The sequence below is a fragment of the Panthera pardus genome, unplaced genomic scaffold, assembly GCF_024362965.1.
Source record: "Panthera pardus isolate Hobbes unplaced genomic scaffold, ASM2436296v1 HiC_scaffold_27, whole genome shotgun sequence".
NCBI classification, from domain to species: Eukaryota; Metazoa; Chordata; class Mammalia; order Carnivora; family Felidae; genus Panthera; species Panthera pardus.
The window spans coordinates 4,464,547-4,482,308 of NW_026526843.1; the positions used below are offsets into that span (position 1 = coordinate 4,464,547).

The following is a 17,762-nucleotide window of genomic DNA, read 5'->3' on the forward strand; positions in this document are numbered from 1 at the left end:
AGAAAGAAACCCAAGCAAGCTCCACGTTTAGTACAGAGTCCAATGTGGGGCTCAAACCCATGACCCTGGGATCATGATCTGAGCTGAAATCAAGAGTCGGATACTTAACCAACTGAGCCACCCAGGTGCCCATGAATAGTATAAATTTAGATAACTTTTTAGAGAAATTGATTTATGAATTGGAGGAGAGAGACAAGTGGGTATCTGGAGAGGGTTTTAGGGTGTAGGGAAGGATTTTTAAATCAGGAAGGGACTTGATGAGGCACAAATATTGATGTGGAAAGTGACAGTGAAAGAAACTGACTTTATAGAAGATGGAATGGATTGTTGATGAAATAAATTTTCCTAGAAGGCAGGAACGGTGCGAATATAAAGACAGAAATAGGGATTGCCTCACATAGGAGCCGGGACATATTCTCTATTGTTATATAAAGGAATGGGGAGTTGCAGATTTTAAAAAAAATCAAGTTTCAAGAAAACATATCCGATGTTATCTTAGGATTACTCCATGAACAAAAGAAATGCATGTCAACTTAAATATAGGATAAAATGCAGTGAATATACTCCAGACTGAAGTTGGGACCAGAATATCAAAATGGTGATTACCTGGACATTCTATATTATGAATGATTTTAACCAACATTGATTAGGGACTTACTATATGCCTTTATTTTTACATATCTACATTTACCATATGTGTTTTTTTTTTAATAAAAATGCAGTGTTCTTAACACTTTCATGCATTATCACACTTAATTCTCATGAATAACCCATGAAGTCAGTATTCTCGTTTGCCCCAATTTAGAGGTGAAGAAACTGAGGTTCAAAAAACTTAAATACAATATTTTACTTTATTTTTTTAAGTTTATTTATTTATTTTTGAGAAAGAAAGAGAGCATGAATGGGGCAGGGGCAGAGAGAGGGAAAGAGAGCGTCCCAAAGTCAGCTGACAGCATGGAGCCCAATCCAAGCTCAATCCCACAGTCCGTGACACCATGACCTGAGCCGAAATCAAGTGTCAGACACTTAACCAACTGAGCCACTCAGGCACCCCCAAAAGCTAAGTATTTCACCCAAGATCACAAAATTAAAATATGTTTGAGTCATGTTTCAAGCCCAGATCTATCTGATTTTAGAGATAAGCTTTTCACCAAAATGTTACACTGCATTTCTGTAAATTGTGTTTTTGTGCCTCTTTTTTTTTCTTTTTCTTTCTTTTTTTTTTTTATGGCAAACACGTATTGTTAGGTCAAGGTCTGTCTGAACATGACACTTCTTTGATGGCCCGGCAACGCTTTGTTTTAGGAGCTGTTTCTTCCTCACTGCCTTATATAGGTTGTTTGCACAAATGACACATTTCTCCCATGGACACAGAAAGGGGAACGGTAGCTAGACCAGGCCAATCTTGATACTAGATTTCCCTTAGACACAGCGATTTGTACAGAGAATATCTCATGAACCAAGACGAGCCAATTGGAATCCTTTCTTGAGATTTTCTAGGAATATTCTGGGTGAGAGGGAGAAAGGTCTATTTACCTTTTTAATTGGGGATGTAAAAAATATAGCCAGAGAACTGCCAGCAGTCATCTCTCCTGCCAAACTGAGACACTCAACAAAGAAATGAGCAGCATGTAGAGACACATAGGCTAAGACATGAAAAAAGAACCCAGATGTCATTGTTGAGCCCCTGGCTCTGGCTCTGCCAGATCTGCCCTTGGACTTTCCAGTTACGTGAGCCAATACATCTCTTTGCTGCTTAAACCATTTTGACATTGGTTTCTGTTGCCTTTATCTGAAAGAGTCCTGATTAAATCAAAATTGGAAGCAGAACTGGCATGTAGAAAGTGACAGACCAACAATATGAAATTTGCTGCATTGAAATAGGAAGGTGGGCAGGAGGATCCGTTCATCTCCAACTGGGAAAATGGTAATCTTTATTATAAATTTGCAAACCATCTGGTTAAGCTGGTTTTATTGCATCTTGTAGATCAGTCCATGTAATTATTGGTCTGAATCTTGGAAAACATCAAGATGCTGAAGTGGTTGCTACTTTTTGTAGCTTTCAGTAAGTATCTGCGTGGATAGGAGCTTTGATCCACACTGGCCCATATGTAAGTGGAAAGGAAAGAGCACAAAATTTTCTTAAATGATGACATATCTTCCTGCTGCCAAAAATTTTAGATGGTTGAGAGTCACGGTAAATGTTTAAATCTATTTCCTATGTTAAAGTTAGAGAGAGAGAAAAAAAAAATACGGAGTCTGGAAATACTGGTAAACCAGACTGGGACCAGGTGGGCCTGAGAATTGAGAAATACTTGATTCCTTAGCTCCATCCCCAACACTGGCCTATATTCCCTCCCTGAAACAATTTAATAATTACCTGTATTGCAAAGAACCATTCATTGGAATACACTAGGAGCAAGGAATAAATTATTCCTATCTCTACTCCAGCCCATTTGTCAGAGATGGAGACTCTTGTTTCAAAAAGACAGAAATCTTCTTTTTAATGTTTATTTATTTTTGAGAGAGAGAGAAAGATTGAGAGAGAGTGCAGGAATGAAGGAGGGCAGAGAGAGAGGCAGACAGGATCTGATGCAGGCTCTGAGCTGTCAGCACAGAGCCCGACGCGGGGCTCAAACCCACAAACTGGGAGATCATGACCTGAGCCTAAGTCAGATGCTTAACTGACTGAGCCACCCAGGGGCCCTGAGACAGAAATCTTTAAATGAGAGTTGGTCCACATTTAAGGACTAAGATTCAGTATTATCTTTAGTTTTGGTTACTAGCCAGTTGATTCAAATTACACATTCACCAGCAGCGGTCTAAAGACATACATACATACATATATAAATGTTATGTTATTATGTTCACATATATTTAGAATTATTATACCTTCCTATTGAGTTGAGACTTTTAGAATAATGAAATGTTACTTCTTACCTTGCATAATAATTCTTTCCCTAAAGTATATTTTGTCTGACGTTAAAACAATCACGCTTCAGGATGACTGGTGGCTCAGTTAAGCATCTGACTTCCGCTCAGGTCATGATCTCATGGTTTGTGGGTTTGAGCGTCACCTCAGGCTCTGTGCTGACAGCTCAGAGACTGGAGCCTGCTTTGGAGACTGTGTGCCCCCCCACCTCTCTCTGCCTCTCCCCTGATGGCATTCTGCCTCTCTCAAAAGTAAATAAACATTAAAAGAAAAACCAAAAAAAAAAAAAAAAACCAAAAACCTAAAAAAACCCAGTCACGCTTCTTTTGGTTAGTGTTTGCATGGTATATCTTGTTCTTTAATTTTGCTTTCAATCTATTTCTGTCTTTACATTTAAAGTGTGTTTCTTGTTTCTTGTAAATATACGTAGCTGCCGGGGGGGGGGGGTGTCTAAAAACTCCAGTCTGATGACTTAGTTTATTTGGATTAGAGTGTTTAGTGTATTTCTATTTAATATAATTCCAGATATAGTTGACCTTAAGCCTACCATCTTGCTACTTGCACTCTTTAGGTCTCCTCTATTTGTTTCTTGGTTCTTCCCTTTTCTTCCTTGTTTTAATGAAGTGTTTTTTAGTTGTTCTATTTTATCTCTTCCATTAGCCTTTTTGCTATACCTTTCTGAATTATTCTTTCAGAAGTCACCCTAAAAATTCCAAAATGCATCTGTAGCTTATTACAGTCTACCCTAAATTAGTACTTTTGCCAGTTCTCATACTGTGTGCTCTCATACCACAGAGCAATGAAAGAAACTTCTAGCAGTTCAGGTCTGTTTATCCCTCCCATCCTTTTAGTTATTACATAGTATATTTAACCCCAACAAAATACTATTATTGTTTTTTAAATACTCAATCATCTTTTATAATTACCAAAATATTGACCCTTTCTAGTCCTGTTCATTCTTTCTTTCACTTTTACATTTGTAGCTGCAATAATTTCCTTTCAGCTTTTGAGAACTTTTTTTCATAATTTTTTTTACTGTTTGCTGTAAAAAAATTCTTTCAGCTTTTCTTTTGTCTAGAACTCTCAGTTGTTTCGTTCTTTTTGGTTCTTTGATTATTTTTTTAGTTGCTTTTTAAAAATTTTAATTCCAGTATAAATAACATAGTGTTATATTAGTTTCAGGTGTACAATATAGTGATTCAACACTCACGATAAGTGCACCCTTAATCCCCTTCACCTATTCATGCAACCCCCCCACCTCCCCTCTGATAACCATCCGTTTTTCCTCTAGAGTCAAAAGTCTGTTTCTTGGTTTGTCTCTTTTTCTCTTTGTTCATCTGTTTTGCTTTTTAGATTCCACACGTGAGTGAAATCGTATAGAGTTTGTCTTTCTCCGAATGACTTATTTCACTTAGCACTATACCCTCTAGATCCATCCATGTTGTTGCAAATGGCAAGATTGCATTCTTTCTTATGGCTGAGTAACATTCCATTAGAGATATATCCCACCTCTTCTCTATCCATTTACCTATGGATGGACACTTGGGTCCATAATTTGACTATTGTAAATAATGCTGCAATAAAGATAGGGGTGCACATATGTTTTTCAAATTAGTATTTTTTTATTCTTAGGGTAAACACCCAGTAGTGGAATTACTGGATCTTAGGCTAGTTCTATTTTTAACTTTTTGAGGAAACCCCATACAGTTCTCCACAGTGGCTGCACCAGTTTGCATTCTTACTAACAGTGCACAAGGGTTTCCCTTTTCTCCACATCCTCACCAACACTTGTTGTTTCTTGTGTTTTTCATTTTAGCTATGCTGACAGGTGTGAGATGATATCTCAGTGGAGTTTTGATTTGCATTTCCCTGATGATGAGCAATGTTCAGCATGTTTTCATGTGTATTTTGGCCCTCTGAATGTCTTCTTTGGAGAAATGTGTGCTCATGTTTTCTATCCATTGTTTAATTGGATTATTGGGTGTCTTTGGTGTTGAGTTATATAAGTTCTTTATATATTTTAGATAATAATCCTTTATCAGAGAGGTCATTTACAAATATCTTCTCCCATTCAGTAGGTTGTCTTTTAGTTTTGTTGATTATTTCCTTTGCTGTGTAGAAGCTTTTTATTTGGATGTAGTCCCAATAGTTTATTTTTGTTTTTGTGTCCTTTGCCTCAAGAGACACATCTAGAAAAATATTGCTATGGCCGATGTCAGAGAAATTACTGCCTGTGCTTTCTTCTAGGATTTTTGTGATTTCAGGTTTTACAATTTTTAGTTTATTTTTGGGTGTGGTGTAAGAAAGTGGTCCAGGTCCATTCTTTTGCATGTAGCTGTCCAATTTTCCCAACATCATTTGTTGAAGGGATTGTCTTTTTCCCATTGCATATTCTTGGAGGGTTTTTTTTTTTTTTGGCATTTTAAAGATATTATTCATTGTTCTCTTCTTTCCATAGTTTCTGATGATAAGTTACCTATTTTCTTACGTTCTCCCAGGGATAATATATTCTTTTCCTCTAGGCACTTTAACTTTGGCTTGAGCAGCTTGACTACAATGTATGTAAGTGTGTGGGGTTTTTTCTCATATTCATTCTACTAGAAGTTCACTGAGCTTCTAGAGTCAGTGAGTTAATGTCTTTCATCACATTTAGAATATTCACAGTCATTATTTCTTCAAATATTGCATCTGTCCCATTCTTCCTTTCCCCACCTTGTCGGGCTCCAGTTACATATATGTTGGACCTTTGATTGTATACCCCATCCCTCTTATGTGCTATTTTGATTTTGACATTCTTTTCTTCTTAAATTTCAGTTTAAACATTTTATTTACCTGTCAATCGTCTTGTCTTCTAGGTTACTATTTTCTGCTGTGTGAAGTCTGCATTCAAATGCATCCAATGGGTTCTTAATTTCAGATATTGTATTTTGCAGCTCTAGAATGGCTCTTTAATTCTTTTTATAATTATCTGTTAAATACCCTATCTTTTCATTCACCTCATTTTATTATTGATACCTCAACCTCCATTACTCTTCCTCTTCTCTTGGTCTGGAAGATTCATATTCCTTTACAATAGTTCTTGTCATTCTAGTCTAGTCTTCAGATAATGCCTTCATTGATGCCCTTTTCCCTTGGTTTGTGACCAATCTTTCTCTGGTCTCTCTTTTATGACTCTAATCTTAGTTTCCCAGGAATATGACCATTAGACCCCAAATCCAAGTTTAATTACTGAAGCCTACTCTAATAGTTCAGTGGTCCCCAACTGGGAATAGCCCCTCCATTTTCCCACTTGACTCTATGCAAGGATGTGTGTGTGTGTGTGTGTGTGTGTGTGTGTATGCGTGTGTATGCGTGCATGTGTAATGCCTAAACATATTTCCTGAGGGTTTAAATGGCATAGTTTTCACATAGTAAAAACAGTTAATGAATATGCAGATGTTTGATTATATGGGAAAAATCATGTCTATTAATTGGTAAATTTTGACACATACAGGTAAGGATTCTAGGCATTTCTAACCATTTATTTGCTAAATTGATTTTGCAATTAAGCTTAGAATTTCGAATTGTGTAACCTTAAATATTTTCACTTATTTTGAAACTAATACATTGTATAATCATTGTTTCTATGGATTTTATGCATTTATGAGTTTTTATCTACTTAGTCAAAAGCTTAGTGTTTGTATACCCATGTTTGTAGCAGTATTATTTACAATAGCTAAAGGTGGAAACAACCCAAATATATATTGAAAGAAGAGTAGATTTTTAAAATATGGCATATACACACAATGAAATACTATTCAGCTTTAAAGAGGAAGGAAATTATGACACTTGCTACGACATAGATGAACCTTGAGGACCTTATGCTAGGTGAAATCAGCCAGGCACAAAAAGACAGATATTTTATGATTTTCCTTACACGAGATATCAAAAGTAGTCAAATTCATGGGGCACCTGGGTGGCTCAGTCAGTTAGGTGTCCGCCTTCAGCTCAGGTCATGATCTTATGGTTTGTGGGTTCAAGCCCTGCATTGGGCTCAGTGCTGACAGCTCAGAGCCTGGAGCCTGCTTTGGTTTCTGTGTCTCCCTCTCTCTCTGCCTCTCCCCTTCTCGTGTTCTGTCTCTCTCTCTCTCTCTCTCTTTTTCAAAAATAAATAAACATTAAAAAAATAGAGTAGCCAACTTTGTAAAAAGAGAAAATAGAATGCTGGTTGCCAGGGGCTGAAAAGAGGGGCTAGGAAGAAGTTGGTTTTGAATGGGTACAGTTTCACTTTTGCAAGAAGAAAAAGTTCTCGAGAATGGTTGTAGAAAACAATGTAAATATACTTAGTGCTACTGAATTGTACACTTAATAATAATTAAAATGGTAAATTTTATGTTATGTGGATTTTTTTACTACAATTATAACTAAAAAAAGAGTTTAATATTTTTAAAGCTGTGAAAAAGTGATAATTGTGACTATATATAAGAAATACTGAAGAAGGATTAGAAGAGAAATCAAATAAACCGCAAGATGAAACTGAAACAATGATAATGAAAATGAAGATTGAGGGAAAAGAAGAATTAAACATTAGAGTAAGAATAAAAATCTGAGGGGCGCCTGGGTGGCGCAGTCGGTTAAGCGTCCGACTTCAGCCAGGTCACGATCTTGCGGTCCGTGAGTCTGTGAGTTCGAGCCCCGCGTCAGGCTCTGGGCTGATGGCTCGGAGCCTGGAGCCTGTTTCCGATTCTGTGTCTCCCTCTCTCTCTGCCCCTCCCCCGTTCATGCTCTGTCTCTCTCTGTCCCAAAAATAAAAATAAAAAACGTTGAAAAAAAAAAAAATTAAAAAAAAAAAAAAAAAATCTGAGTGACAATAAAAGAGAATTATTATGTATGAATAATTAATAAACAGTAATTTTAAGGGCACAAAGTGAATAGTATTTGTTCAACAGTGAGCCATGAAATACAAGATATGGGGGACAAAATTTAAATATCACACACACACACATACACACACAGAGACTAAATGTTGTTCCCTTGGAAAAGTGTCTGAGATATCTACTCTACTCCAAGAACTTATTACAGAAGATGTACCAGAAATAAAAAGATAAAAATAGAGTATGCACAAGAGTATATATTCTTGTGCAACAGCATTTACCTCAGTGGATACCAAGATTAAAATCAGTCTGTATTTAGTCACAGAAATATGTTCTCTCAAGCCTTCATCGAACTCATTAGATTTTTTTATAAAGTATTTTATTTTATTTTTATTTTAGAGTGAGAGAGAGAGAGTGAGGGAGAGGGGCAGAGGGAGAGAGGGAGCATCTCAAGCAGGCTCCACATTAACCTAGGAGCCTGATGTGGGTCTTGATCACATGACCCTGGGACCATGACTTGAGCTGAAATCAAGAGTTGGACACTCAATTGACTGAGCCACCCGGGTGCCCCTGGTTGGATGTTGAATCTACAAAAGCATAAAATGAAGCAAGACTAATACTTGTGTTTACAAACAAAAACAAATAAAACAAATATTTTATCACGACTATTAAGACCTACTGGATCGGCGTATGTTACGCTGGCTAAAGTTAAAATTTCAGATGCCTATTGCACACTCAGGCCTTTACAAAGCTCTTGGTAGGCTGACTCAATGAGTTTGTTTTTCTATCGAGGTGTGTGAATTTGTTATATATTTGGGGTATTAATACCTCATTAGATATATGACTTGAAAATATTTTCTGCCATTCTATAGGTTGCTTTTTCATTTTGTCTAGACAAATACCGTATGATCTAACTTATACCTGGAATCTAAAAGAAACAACTCACAGGGACAGTAACTCACAGAACTCACAGAAACAATAACTAACCTTATTGTGGTGATCATTTCACAGCATATACATATATTAAGTTTTACACCTTAATCTTACATGATGTTATATGTCAAATATGTCTCGATAGATTTGGGAAATAAAAAAAGAAAATAAAAAACAAGTGTAAAACCTTATTTCTGGCATGCAAACACAGACTAACTGGGAAGGGGGAAATGCATGCATTGAAAATAATCGTAAAGAAGGAGAGTCAAAAGAACTGATTTGTGTCATCCCAATGCTAAGTTGATGGATTTTGAGATAGGCAAAGACTGTTGATCAGAAAACCACAAAAGTGAGAGGAAGTAATGTAGCCTTGTCAAAAGAGAAGATGTTTTGGGGGCGCCTGGGTATGCTCAGGCAGTTAAGCATCCGACTCTTGATTTCACCTCAGGTCATGATCTCATGGTTTATGGATTCAAGCCCTGATTTGGGCTCTTCACTGACAGTGCGGAGCCTCCTGGGTATTCTCTCTCTGCTCCACCCCTGCTCCGACTCCCCCCCCACCCCCTCCTCTCTCTCTCTTTCTCTCAGAATAAATAAATAAACTAAAAAAGAAGAGAAAAAAGGTGTTTTCATCAGTAGCTTTTTAGTTATGATAGAAACCCTATTCCAGATTGCTAAAATATTATATGGAAAAAATGTTTCATTTGCTCATGTAGTGAAAAAGTCTGGAGGTCAATCTGGTTTAGGGAACAATCGGGTACTGGGGCTCAGTGATATCATCAGGATCTTTCCGTGTTTTTCCCTCTGTCGTTGCCTGTGTCTCAGCTCTGCTTTTTCCTATGTTTGCAACATTATGAGGCAGATTCTTCCCACATGATGACAAAGATGATAATCAGCAACCCCAGGCTTACATTCTCAGGCGTTAACAAGCCGAGCAGAAAGAGAGTGCCATTTCTTTCCTAATAATTCCAGCAAAGTCTCAATTTGACTCATATTGGTACAGTTTGTCTTAACCTGCCCATTTCTAAATCCACTGCTGTGCCCGTTTGGTCTGGTCTAGGTCATATATCCACCTCTGGAACTGGGTGAAGGATGGGGTAAGGGTATCCACTCTACTACCACTACATTAATGACTTAAGAGGAGTTGTGATTTCCCAACGGGAAATCAAGAAGGAGAATAAGATGTTGGGCTCATTTATTGACTTATTGATTTATTGATTTTAATATAATTTATTGTCAAGTTACCTACAGTGTGCTCTTGGTTTCTTGGTTTTGGGGGTAGATTCCTGTGCTTCATCACTTACATACAACACCCAGTGCCCCCCTTCCCTCCCCCCCAATCAACCCTCAGTTTGTTCTCTGTGTTTAAGGGTCTCTTATGGTTTGCCTCCCCCTCTGTTTAAATAGCAGTTGTTCATTTCCAGTATCTACTGACAAAACAGAGCCCCAGATTTGAGTCACTTGCAAACTTGTTGGGAACAAAAGATCATTAGAGGGAACCATTTTCCTCCTCACGTCTTCCAACCTTGGTCCTTATAAGTGGGACTTTGACCTCTTTATAAATATTGAATAGAGTTTGTGCTATTTTTTCTACCTCTCACTGTTTTTATCAAAGAGGAGAGGTGACTTCTATGTTTGGTGAGATCAGGAAGAAAGGTTGAGTATGTGGGGCTCAGACCTGCCTTCCCCCCGACCATGATGTTGCCATGTGGTAACTGCTTTGGGCCTAGGCTTCTTGGTTCTTTGTCTTGGTTCCGAATTAGTCCAGTTTGACGTGGAGGAGGTGGAAGTGACAGGTATTAGAAGCCGCTTGTGACCACAGATCCAGGCCACATTTTCCAAGCCTTATCAGCAATAAAGCTAATATTTTTGTCTTTGACTCCATATCTATTTTTCAAATATTTGTAAATGTAGCTGGGCAAATGAATATGCCTGATGCTTCCTGAGTTGGTGTGCAGGGGTAAGAAGTGCACCAAGTTAGGAATCAGATTACCTAGGTTCCAGAACTAGTAGGTAGGTCACTTCCGTACTCTGGGATTCAATTTTCTCATTTAGAAAACAAGTGAGTGGGCTCTGGAGAGCTCTGAGGATATTTCCAGATCTAACATGTCATGATTATCGTTGGGCAGTGAACTGAGCCTTGAAAGAAATACATGATTCAGATTTTGAAAGAGAAGGAACAGAAGAGTTACCGAGAAGCTCTCAGGGATGAAAGCATTTAAAAAACTTAGCATGGTAAATATGAAGAATAAAAAGAGGCAAGGCACTTTTCCAGCCCAGACATTTGCAGGCTGATTCACCTTGACAACCACTTAAGTTTATGCACATAAAAGGATATAGAGGATTTGACATAATGGCAGGTAGGAGGAGTTTCACTGACGCATGACTTGAGAAATCCTCTACTGATCTTATGAACTGGTCCACACTTAATAAAGATTCTAAGCAGGAAGATGAAAAAAATCACTAGATATAAATATTTAGATCTCTATAATTTATATCTTAAAGAACAGCAAAGCAATGGGACCACGGACTAACCACTTATGATTACTTTTCTTGTCTGGACTCCTTGTCCAATGAACATAGTAGCTTTTTTTTTTTTTTTTGCTTGGCCTCCATTTTATAAGTTTAACATTGATTGTATCTGGCTTCTCTGAGCTTGTCCTATCTTTGATTCTGATTCCAGATCTAACATGTCATGATTACGATTGGGCAATGATAAGAAAGCATAATATTTTATGTTAAAATGTAAAATTAAATGTAGAACTCAAGTTCTGTACCTAATGGCTCTGAGGGACCCATCTGGGTGGATCACACTTATGCACCGGAAAAGCTATGAATGTGTTGACCGTGTCTCATCTTGTCCTCATATTTTCAGGCAAAAGCTCTGACTTCCTAACTTAAAGTCCTTCTGACTGGTACAAGTATATACTCAGAGACATCTTTTACATTTGTATTTAGTGGTTTTATTATTGAGTTACTGAGTATAAGGAACTCTTACATGTGGCCATAGTTAAAACGTGAAGGAGTAAGAATGGCAAGAAGGCATTTGTTCACCACCGGAGCCTATTATCTGGCTCAGGGTTCTTTCTGAAAATTACAGCAGTTCACCAGCCTAAGGTACATGGAAAGGAGGGCCTGACCTATTATCTAGCCTGACCTATGACACTAGAATACTTGCTAAGCTCCAGCCAGAGTTGCCACATCTTCATTCTTTAGCAATGACCCTGGCCTGTAGTCTTGGACAGTCTTAGTGACTACCACTCCCACAGCCCCTTAATGAAGAGATTGGCCCCAGGATTCTTTCTGCATAAAGTTACTAGAGCCTATGCCATATGCATTGAGAGAGACTAATGCTAGGAATATAGTTAACTCCAGCCAAGATAGGTTGAACCAGAGATGTGCACATTATCAAAGCCAACTGTTATCTAAGACTGTTTGGCTTGAAACACTGCCTTATAATCGCGCTCTATACTAAAAAGTACTGATGGCAAGGGCTAACATCCATAGAATGGACACAAAGAAGGTTATGTGTCCTTGTGGTGGATTATTGAGAGATCCAGCTCTTAGAGGCCCTATAGATATAGAGGATGTAGGGAAGAAGGAGCTATAACTGAGGTTCTGAATGAACCCTGATAATCCAAATCTAGGAATTACTTGGATTTAAAATACCTACATGGATAAGAAGATGATATGTTCCACTGAAAGACCGTAGAAATAAGGTTGGGAGCAGTCTCTGGAGCCAAATTGCCTATGTTTGGATACTATTCCTGCCACTTAGTAGCTCTATGACCTCCTACCAGTGACATCAATTCTGTGCTTTAGTTTCTCCATCCGGAAAACAACAATAATAACAGCACCTACCAGATCAATTTTGAGTCTGAAATGAGCTAATACACATTGAACACTGAAAACAATATCTGGCACATAGTAAGTGCTCAAAAATATAAGCTTTTAGTGTTATTTTATCCCGGTACGTAAGTGAGGCAGAGTAATTTGTTGAGATACTGTGTTTATTCTCCCTTTACTTTCCCTTTCTTGTATTCCAAAAAAGGAATGGAATATTTTCTTTCCTGGGGAGAGAGTGGGTTGCGTTGCAGGGTCCAGAGTCTGTCTTACCTGGAATCCTAAGCATATTGTAAGGATTATGCTCAAAGGAGGGGAAGGAAGTAGTTGACTTTAGAGTAGACAGAAGAAGGAGTGAGATTTCTCCAAGCTTTGGGAAGGACTGACAGTTGACAGTTGGGGAGTAGTAAGATCTGGGGCCACCTCCTGACAGAACCCCTGGAGGTACTGTATCTTTGGTCAACTTTAGGAGCTCGATTCTAGGTGCTGTGGCTCTCCCCTAGGCATGGGAGAAGTGCAACTGCTTGCTTTTACAACACCGTGCAGGCTTGGACGAGAAGGCATGACGGCCTGACGATTAGAGATTCTTTCCCTATTTGACACTTGCCACACAAAGCTCCTGAGTATCTGTGTGATCCTAAGGAGTGTAGAAAGCTCCAGAAAGTGATTGGAATTTAATTTTTTGCCAGTCTTGCAGCACAGAGATGCGCAGTTGAAATACATTTGGCTTAAAGGAAATGAAGAAATATGATAGTTCTCCCATCCCCAAGTTTGTGGCGTACCACTCATACCAATTACACAATAAATCATCATTACGAAAGTAATTTGGTGGTTTTGTAAGGTCTTTTCTTTATAATGTTAGAAAGGCTAAATTATAGATAATTTTGTGCTAGTAAATAAGTTACAAGGAAAAGATCCTTAAAGGGAATGAATGAGAGGTCAGAGGGGTGGGATGAGTAGCAGTGAGGATTCACCCATGTGAAGTCATTGTTTGTACTGGCGAAGTTAATAATTAAGATGTCCTTCAGAGGTAAGGGAGGGCTTTGGAGCACATGGTATCTGTCACTTTAGAGTGTATATTAGTTTCCTAGGGCTGCAGTGACAAAGCACCACAAACTGAGTAGTTTAAAACAAGAAATTTATTCTCTCACAGTTCTGGAGGCTCTAAGTCTAAAGTCAAGGCTTCAGTAGGGCCATGTTCCCTCTGAGACCCATACTGGAGAATTCTTTTGTCCCTCATCTAGCTTCTGGTGTTTGTTGGTAATCCTGGACATTCCTTGTCTTGTAGATATATCACTCCAATCTCTGCCTCCATCTTTACTGCCACGAAGCATCTTCACTGGAAGAAATCTCTTTTTCCTTTATGCTGGTATTGCATCTAATTCTTATCTTTCTTGTGGTATTTATCTTGCATCATAGTTATTTATGATTGCATCTGTAGTAGGCAACTTTTCAGCTGTCTACCCAGACAACAAAATCTCTACGTGGGGAATAACAGTCCAAAATAGCAGGGGGGAGAGTTCTGTATTCATAGTACCTAATCATTGCCCTCCTCCCTTCATAGCTGATTAATGATGCCTGGGCAACTGACCAAATGGAATCAGTAAGATTCTCTCCCTAGGAAATCTGAATTTGGGACTCAAGCATTCTGTGGAGTCCCATTGTTTTTGACTACACTGAGGATATGTTAATCCAAGAATTGTTAGGGCCAGCAGAAAGCTCAGAGGAACAAAGAAAGTTGTTTTGAACAAAGGAGAATAAAGAAGTGTAGAGGGGAATGGCTGTAGTGTTAGAAGAAATTATAGGGAAAAATCAGGATGTTGAAATTTAATACTTCTTGTTGCTTGCATCAAAGTTCTGCAAGAGAGGAATTAACTCAAACTAGAACTGAGGAGGTCTGCAAGGAAACATAACAAGAAATACAGCATTTCTAAGGTAAGTGCTTTCTGCTTATGGACTATAGTCTAAATTGACCAATTGTTCCATAATTTGGAGACTTACAGGAGAGAAAAACAAATGGCTTCTGCATCTCAAAACTGAAGCTGGTACAATCAGTGGCAAGGAATTGGCAGCCATAGCTGAAGATACAACTGATGGTCTACGTCTTTCTCAAGTAGGTTCTCTTTAACAGTTCTCTGTCAGACCAAGGGCAAAACCCACTGACAGTGATCTAGTTATGAGTGACAGCTCACTAAGGTTATTTTAGGAATAGGGAAATGGGTAGAGTGCAGACATTGATCACATAGAAAAGATAAAAGAAAACTTAAAAATATATACAAAAGGAAACACAGTGGAGTATTAGAATGGAGCCTGAGAAAATCCAGAATCCCCTGGTATTCCTCAAGGGCCTACTCCTATTAAAAGGAGGGCCACTACCTCAGATGCATCTTAAATGAAAGAAGAAGATTAGCCGCGTCTCCCTTACCCTAGGGTGATTTTTTTGTGACCTCAATGCAAAAGCCAAGATGGAGGTCGTTTAACTGAGGGACTAGGGGCCTGGGCAGAGTCCTGTAGCCTATTGCTCAAGGACAGAAACATCTAGGCTAGTGTGAAGATTCAAGAACATGAGTTCACATCTTTTCCTTTGACTACCACCCCATGAAATGCGATTTAAATCAAAACCTATTGTGCTAGAGTACAGAATGCTAGTTGCCTACCGCAATATCTTTTTCTCTTTCTTTAGTAACCGATTTCCAATTTTTATCTGGGCACACTACCATTTGCAATAAAAGACTAGACTACATTTCCCAACCTCCCTTACTTTTAGGCATGGTCATACCTTTAAGTTCTGGTCAATGAAACATAGGCAACAGTGTTTCATGGACCTTCTGAGGAGTTTCCTTAGAAAAGATGGAGGCATGTCTTTCTTCACCTTTCCTCATCTTACTGCCTGGAATCTAGATATGATAGCTGGAGTTTCGTCAGCCATCCTGGGCCATGAGGATGATGGCCATACCCTAGGAAGTGAATTGCTACAGAAAAGCCAAGCCTGGCCAAAAAACCCCAAAGGCTTTTGATTTTCAACCCCTAAGGCAATCCCGAGTCACTGAACGCACATCCACAGGAAGAGGGTTTCTGAAATGGTGCAGTCTCCAGAAGGGTAAACCTCCCTAATGCCCCTTTCAGGAATAGCCAAGTAGGACAATGCACAAGGGAGATGATCTCAGAGAAGAGAATCCGAGACATGCAGCTGGGCTGACCAAGAACGCACTCTACTGCCAAGGAGTTCTTGCTGTTTATGTACATGATACGTAAGTCAATATATTGATTGGCAAACTTCATGTATTGTATCAATTTTTTTTTGTATTTCCAAATGGGAGGTTTTATTTAGTTCATCCTGTTTTCCCTCTATTATTAGACACTGACTGTTTTGGATATGGTCAAATGTACAGTTTACCTATAGATGTGAAACCATGGGGAGCTACATCAAGACCTGCTCAAGATGACTGTAAGTCACTGAAGGATCTTGGGCTTAATGTTGGGTGCACTTGGGATATACGAGTTTGGATTGTCTTTCTATTTAGAAGGCACGAGTAATGAGTACATTTTCATTTGTGTATGGTATAGTGGCGTTATATTAGTTGAAGACCTTCTGTAAATTGGGTGGACTATCAAGTTTGTATGTTACTTTTGTCTGTCCAACATACGTTCCCGGTTGTTCTGCAAATGGCACTTTGGCTTCTCTTTGAGGGACCAACTCTTTTTTGCTCTCTCTCTCACTCTCCCCCCCCCCCCTTTCTTTTTCAATCTTCAACTTCTAAGCAGAGATGTCCCCATCCCTGGTTCAAAGAATAGGTGCATAAACTCTAACTCTAACCTGACCAATTAGAATGTCCTATCCCCTGGCATCAGGAATGGGCATGTGATCTAAGCAGATATAATCATGTGCCCAAAACCAGGCCAATGAATCAGCCATTAGAACAAGACTGGAACTACTGAGAACAATGCATTCTCTTCTTTTATTTTTTTCCAGCTTTGTTGAGAAAGAATTGACACATAATGTGTAATTTTAAGGTGTACATTGTGATGATTTGATACATGTATATATTGTAAATTGTTCACCACAATAGGTTAGTTAACATATCCTTCACCTCACATAATTACCATTTTGTTTTTGTTGTTATGGTGAGAACATTAAAGTTCTACTCTCTTAGCAACTTTCAAGTATACAAATATTATTAACTATAGTCACCATGCTCTACATTAGAGCCTCAGAACTTATTTACCTTATAACTGACAATTCGTACCTTTTGACCAACACCTCCCCATTTCTCTCACCCCTCAGCCCTTGACAACCACCATTCTACTGTTTCCATGAGTTCAATGTTTTTAGATTTTACATATAACTGAGATCATACAGCATTTGTCTTTCTCTGTGACTTATTTCACTTAGGATGGTGTGATCAATGTCCATCCATATTATTGCAAATGGCACATTTTCCTTCTTTCTAATGGCTGATTAACATTCCATCACACACACACACACACACACACACACCACCTTCTTTATTCATTCATCCAACAATGGGCACCAAAGTTGTTTCCATGTCCTGGATATTGTGAATAATGTATTAATGCCATATGATCTAACAATTCCACTAGTAGGTATTTACCCAAAGAAGATGAAAGCACTAATTTTAAAGATATACGCATCCCTAAATTTATTGCAGCATTATTTACAATAGCCAAAGTATGGGAGCAACCTAAGTATCCATTGATAGATAAATGCATAAAGAAGATGTGATCACATGCGCACACACACACACACACACACACTTGAATATTGCCCAGCCATAAGAGGAGGAGATCTTGCCATTTGTGACAACATGGATAGACCGAGAGGGAATTATGCTAAGTGAAATAAGACTGAGAAAGACAAATACTATACAATTTCACTCATATGTGGAATCTAAAAACAAAACAAATGAATGCACAAACAAAAAGCAGAATCAGATACAGAGCACAAACTGTTTGTTGTTAGAGAGAAGGGGGTGGAGGGATGAGCAAACTGGATGAAAGGGAGTGGGAGATACAGGCTTCCAGTTATGGAATAAGTCACAGGAATAAAAGGTACAGCATAGGGAATATAGCCAGTGGTATTGTAATAGCACTGAATGGGGACAGATGGGAGCTACACTTGAGAGCACAGCATGAACTAGAGACTTGTCCAGTCACTATGTTGCACGCCTGAAACTAATGTA

General features: G+C 38.5%; 1 long non-coding RNA gene across 5 annotated transcripts in view; it reads left to right on the forward strand.

The window, feature by feature from the left end:
• LOC109253741 (uncharacterized) overlaps nucleotides 1–17,762 on the forward strand; it is a 112,784-nt gene that overhangs the window by 79,420 nt on the left and 15,602 nt on the right. For 4 of the 5 annotated variants that reach the window (XR_002074511.2, XR_002074517.2, XR_002074515.2 and 1 more), the window contains 2 exons: nucleotides 14,417–14,496; nucleotides 15,920–16,009. This is a non-coding gene — a long non-coding RNA (uncharacterized LOC109253741). Of the gene's footprint in view, nucleotides 1–13,849; nucleotides 13,931–14,416; nucleotides 14,497–15,919; nucleotides 16,010–17,762 lie in introns of all 5 variants that reach the window. The other variant, XR_008418389.1, reaches the window with a different exon arrangement.